General features: G+C 30.7%; 1 long non-coding RNA gene across 1 annotated transcript; it reads left to right on the forward strand.

Moving 5' to 3' along the window:
- Window positions 1-382: 382 nt before the first annotated feature.
- LOC148303501 (uncharacterized) lies at window positions 383-4049 on the forward strand. The gene is made up of 2 exons (XR_015838477.1): window positions 383-628; window positions 3421-4049. It is a non-coding gene; the product is annotated as an uncharacterized LOC148303501 (long non-coding RNA).
- Window positions 4050-5905: the final 1856 nt, after the last annotated feature.

A 5905-nucleotide genomic window follows, 5' to 3' on the forward strand; every position in this document is an offset into this window, starting at 1 on the left:
ATTTATGTTTGGTCTTACATCTCACTAAAATCGGATATATTTTTAGTTTAAAGCACTTATAAATTTTCAATGAGAAGAAGAAATATAATAATCAATATACTTCAAATTAAAATTTATCAAATACATATTGTGATTTTTTTCTACAAATTCATACTTCCTTTTTTAAACAAATCGGTTAGTTAAAAAATATATATATTTACTTTAATTATAAGCATGATATGTGGATTTTTCATCGCACGACTCTGGAAAGTTTTCAATTTCCGTTTGTTTTCTGTCATTATTCAAGAAAAAATACAACTAGCTAAAATGAGATGTTATAGATAGGTATTTGTTTTTCATTAGAGAAATGGTATAAAAAGCGATATTTTTGCCAAAAAGGTCCACTTTCTCTCTAGCGGTGGGAGTGTAAATTATAAATAACTCTATTACTCTCAACTACATTATGATTCTACCGTCAGGAATCTGTTTGTTGGTTTTGCTCATAGCATTACCCGCCCGCTTCACAATGGGCCACATGACTGAGATTCTCGTGGATGAAGAGAGTCCAGGTGGCGGTAGAAGTAACTCCATTGAGGCTATTCCATCCGAGGACTCTGTGGCTTCTATACCCTGCCATGTCGAATTCCAGGTATGTTAATAATAATAGTGGTAAACAAACTATAATGGAGGAGAGTGTGAATGTATTCAGTCCCTCTATTGTGGGTAAGAGTTAGGGTAAGTAAGATTATTATCTATCATCACCAATATTGCAAGAATACGTCATTCAATTTCTAGATAAAAGTACCTTCCTTTCCTTTTATTTTCTAATCTCTTATATAATTTTTAAACACGACAAAAACTATTTTTTTATTAAAGGCAAAATAACGCTTTGAAAATAAATGCGAGATTTAACTATAAATGAAGCTATGATCAAAAGTAAGAATGATGATATTTTAGTACGATATTTTGAAGAAAAAAACAATGCTTTTATTTGGTCGTAAAAAATGGTAGGTACATAAATTTTTTTTTAATGGAAACTAACTTAGTAATATCTTTAAAATGAAGCTGAAAAGTTGCAATATCTATTGAGTAACGCTAATATGACATCCAAGAGGGGAAAAAACAAGAAAACCCAATAATATTTTTTCAATGTAAATGGACTACAATAACTAAGTTAAATAATCTGTATTATTGACCCTACGTATAATTTATGAATAAATTATAGGTATCTCAACGTGAGACGAAACATCTATCATTTTAAAACGACAGATGCGTCGGCGTCGTCCAGATTTGAGACACCTGCAATATATATTATAGAAATATTTCGTTAAAACATGATAACAAATATATTTCTTAATGATTTTCGTCCTTTCTGGGTTATTTTAACAAAAATATGTCAAAAATAGGGGTAAAATAGATTTCAAAGTCTGGTTTGTGTTGTGTGTGCGTACTAGAGTAAATAAATAAATATGTTTGAGCATTCTTGGCGACGAAATGTAAAGTAAACACATGTATCTCATTCCTCGCAGGAAATGGGATAAGCACCTACATTCGCGAGTACCTACCTAACGAGAGACGATTAGTGGTGTTAATGTTTATTTTAAGACTCATTCTCAGTTCTCATCACAGGAAACCATAAAATAATATATTGCTATCACAATATTCATGTTTGTTTTAGCAAAGTAAGCATATGGATTACATTAATCATTCTAAATAATGATCCGTAAAATTATAAGCATTAATTTCAAATTACGTAGATTACCAACTTCGTTAGTCACAACATTTATTTTTGACAAGTTATAACGTAAATAAATATCCATCTTCGGCTATTAAAGATCTCCAATTTAACCATCAACAGGATTTCGTAGAAATTCAAAGAAACCTCCTAAAGTTCAAATTAAATTCACCGATTGCCTTGAAACTTGACACAACGTCAGCTACGTGTTTTTACCAGTGACGGTAAAAAACATGTTTTTTTAAAAAAACAGCTTCTTTGACTGCAGTAGCAGCGTCATCTGTTAAATGTAACAGAAACGAACGCAATACTAATCATTCCTTATGGTGGATAGTGTGCTTCTTGACAAGTCCTAAAATATTGTATATCTACAAGCATTGTTAAATTAAACACATTAATTTAAGCACTCTCTTCTTTCTTTTTCACTAACCAGAATGAGTCGCAGGAATTCAGCTTGTAATAAATAATAAATAAATCGGGTTGTGGTTCCGTGGTGAGTGTAGCTGAGTCTGAGTTGCTTTTCTGGGTATTTTACCACATTTTTCCCGTAAATACTCAGATTACCATATTGTTCTTCATCTCTGTTAAGATGTCAAATTTTTAAAATATCTCCTGAGTGGAGAGACCAAGATTTGTGAACAAGGATTTGGTCACACCAAAATGTTGGCAATAGTCAATTATGACTGTATTAAATGACGTCATTAATGGGTAGAATGGTAAATGTCACACGTGTATAAATTGACCTCTTAAATCAGCCTATAACGGGTGGTGAGTCCAGTAAATAACCATATTCTTCTTCATCTATGTTAAGATATCAATTGATTTCTATTTTTAATAATGGGCTGCCTAGGCCCACAAAAAATATAAAATTGTATTATTGTGTACATAATAAGAGCAAAAATACAAAATACTCTCTTTAAAAAAAATAGAATAGGCATTTTATTCGAATGATTAACGAATTAGTCTTTATATTGGGTAATTTTTTCACAATACTAAATTACCTTTGATAAAAAAGCCTTTATCGTATACTTCATATATGTATTTGTTATAATTAACACATAATAGATATAATTTGACGCAATTTTTCTTCAAAAATGCTTATTTAATTAAACGTTATAATATTATTTAATACTCCCATGTAACGTGATGCTTTTCAACTCGATTCGAACTTTCATTAAAAATCTTCCCTAAACCATCATTTACTCCTGAAAATTTAGTATAATATTATTTAACGTTAGACGTAGGCTGCCGTGAACAATAATTAGCGAAAATGTCAGGAGTGATTTCAGGAAATGGAAGGTACTAATGGTTTTCCAAGGGAAATATTAATTACAGTTGTTAAGGGAAATGTTTTTAGGGATTAGATAGCAGACTGTAGTCTCTAATAAGGTATAAAACCTAATCATCTTAATTTTGAGTAAAGGTTCAAGGTATTTTACCAAGAGGCAAAAATGATTAAAATTTTCCTTGCATAACTTCTTTGCATAACATAAACTACTCTAATAAAAAAAAAGATTTTAAGGATATATGTATCTAGTATAAAAATGTTCCTTACATCAATTTTATTTTATTTAAATGTCTCAGCATTATTGTCAAATTTCATAAATTTAAAAGTCTACCAGAAATAAATCATTCTCAAATTTTGGTTGTATTGGTTCTTTCTTTCGATTCGTTACTCTAAAATAAGGTTGTTTACATTTTTTCAGGTAATGAAAAGGGTTGTAGGACGTTGCATGAAATTAGGAAGAAATTCTAGGGGGTGTGTTGCTGGAACTTATCTGCACCCCTTTCACCCCGAGTGCCTTTAAATAGTGTATTATTACACATGTATGTATAATGTCACTTTTAATATATATTTTTCATATTATAATTTAAAATATGCACATACTCGTTTTTTATGATGTACCAATCAAGTAATTATAATCACTTACCAGATAGTATTATATAGCACATAAAAAAAAATGATTACAGACTGTGTTATGTAAAATATTTAAAGGTTTACACAAATGTATAATTGTAGTTTAAAATGTATACATAAATGATTTATGTGTTTTAAAAATGCTATTACTACATCCCTTTTTGTCCTGTAATCAATATTATCAATATATTATTGTACATATAACAAATCATTATTTTATAATAGTGACATTATGGATTATCCTATAAATTGATATTCTAAAATTATTCGATTATAGAACTGTGACTTGGCAATGATTATGGTTAACGTATAGATGTAATTAAACCTAAAAATGATCCTTATTATAGATTTTGAATAATATACTCTTAAATGATATTTCGTCAATGATAAAATATAAAATAAATTAATACAATGCAATGATTTTCATATTTATTTTTCAAACCTTTTTTTCCTAATTTTGCTGTTCTGCCGTGTTTGTATGTATATTATACTTGTGAACTGTGGGAAACCCAAACTCAATCCGGATGGACTTTTCGTTTACTTGTATACTGCTTGTAGCCTGTCACCGCTGAGACTGGTTGAATGGAAAAGATACAAAATAGAAAACACACACAAGCTCATTTTATTATTTCCCATGTGTAGCAATGAAAACCCATGAAACAACAATGCAATCGAAAATATTTGTAAAGTGACAGTAGCTGTCAAGAAATACGCTGTTCGCCATAATCAGTGTAAAGTGCTGCGTGTGTTGCTGTCACGTTCAACAGATAACGTTGCCATTGAGATAAAAAGCTATTTTAATCTGTCATAGGTAAAAATACCTGTAAAGAGTATATTTTACGCGCACATATTCTATTGCAATATTGTTTCAAATTTTTAAAACAATCCGTGAATTAAAAACAAAGGAACGTTTTTATTTCCAAAAATTTATAATTAGAGAGTCAGGTGTTAAAGGGTGATTATTTTATTTATTAATTAATTTTAAGTACCTTAGTTCCCAATTAAAAGCTCCTCCTGATTTCTATCGAATTTTATTCAAGTTAAAGTTTTTGTAGTAAAACGTTGGTTTTATCGCTTTTTGTTTATTTCAATTATATTAACGCTCAAATAGACCAATAAAGGAACTGGATGAAAGGAAATACGTGAAAAAGTTTCACGTTTTCTCTACAATCATTGAATTAAAGTTTTAACTTTAAACACATTGATAATAGCTGTCCGCCTCCGTAGTGTAATGGTCAGCACGCTCGGCTACCGTTCTGGAGGTCCCGGGTTCGATTCCCAAGGGGGGTAAAATAAATATAAGTGATTTTTTCACTGTTATATTTATTCAATATTACCCTGGACTGGTACCTGAAGCGGAGGGCTGATCACTTTTCCTTCATGTGTAAACGATCAAGATAACACTGCGTTTATATGACGCAGCGCCCTATGCACCATTGGGGTGCGGATAAGGGTTTTATTATTATTTATTAATAATTAACAAAATACAAATGATGATAACGAGCGTTTTGAAAGAAGAAACTTTTTATGTGAAAGAAATCAATATAATTATTACAAATACATGTTTCTATATCTTAATATAAAAACTTTTTACCGAATCTGAGATCTATCTTGAATTCGCTAGTTCCGATTTAAAATATAGATCTACCCTTTACTGATCTGTTATCCATAGTAATAAGTTTGAATCTAAATATTTACATTGATTGTATTGCGCAACTGTATATGCGTAAATGTCAAATTCTAAATAATTAAAACTGTAACTACGTAAGCTACATAAATTGTAAATAGTTTAAAACCCTTGAGGCCATTTTTCATGAAAATGGAGCTTCATAAATTGGAAATAATAGTTATTATTTTTATTTAGTAGCTATACTTGAAGTAAGGCGACAATGAACAGGATATAACACTAGTGGTATGTGGTTCAACACTCGACCGGACCGGTAACCTCTAGAGAAATTAGACGATTCATGACAAGAGTTAATATGTTCATTTAAGCTAGCAGACTCTAACTGTTGGTTAGAGCTAGAGTGCAGACAGAGCATATACGTATTATACATAGACAATAGATATGGTATGGGCACATAGGACGTAGAAGACCTGAACATTTTGTAAACCGGGGGATCGCCATCGATCTTCCTCGAATGACATCTAAAGGAAGAACAAAAAATACATGGAAGCTACAAAAAGATAACATGATTCAATAGCATGGCCTAGGTGACCTTGTATATAGAGAAGGACCTACAACCTGACGACGAGGAGAGCTGACCCTAATA

Source organism: Brachycentrus maculatus, unplaced genomic scaffold, assembly GCF_059751285.1.
Source record: "Brachycentrus maculatus isolate JH-2025_06_01 unplaced genomic scaffold, ASM5975128v1 h1tg000366l, whole genome shotgun sequence".
Classification (NCBI taxonomy): domain Eukaryota; kingdom Metazoa; phylum Arthropoda; class Insecta; order Trichoptera; family Brachycentridae; genus Brachycentrus; species Brachycentrus maculatus.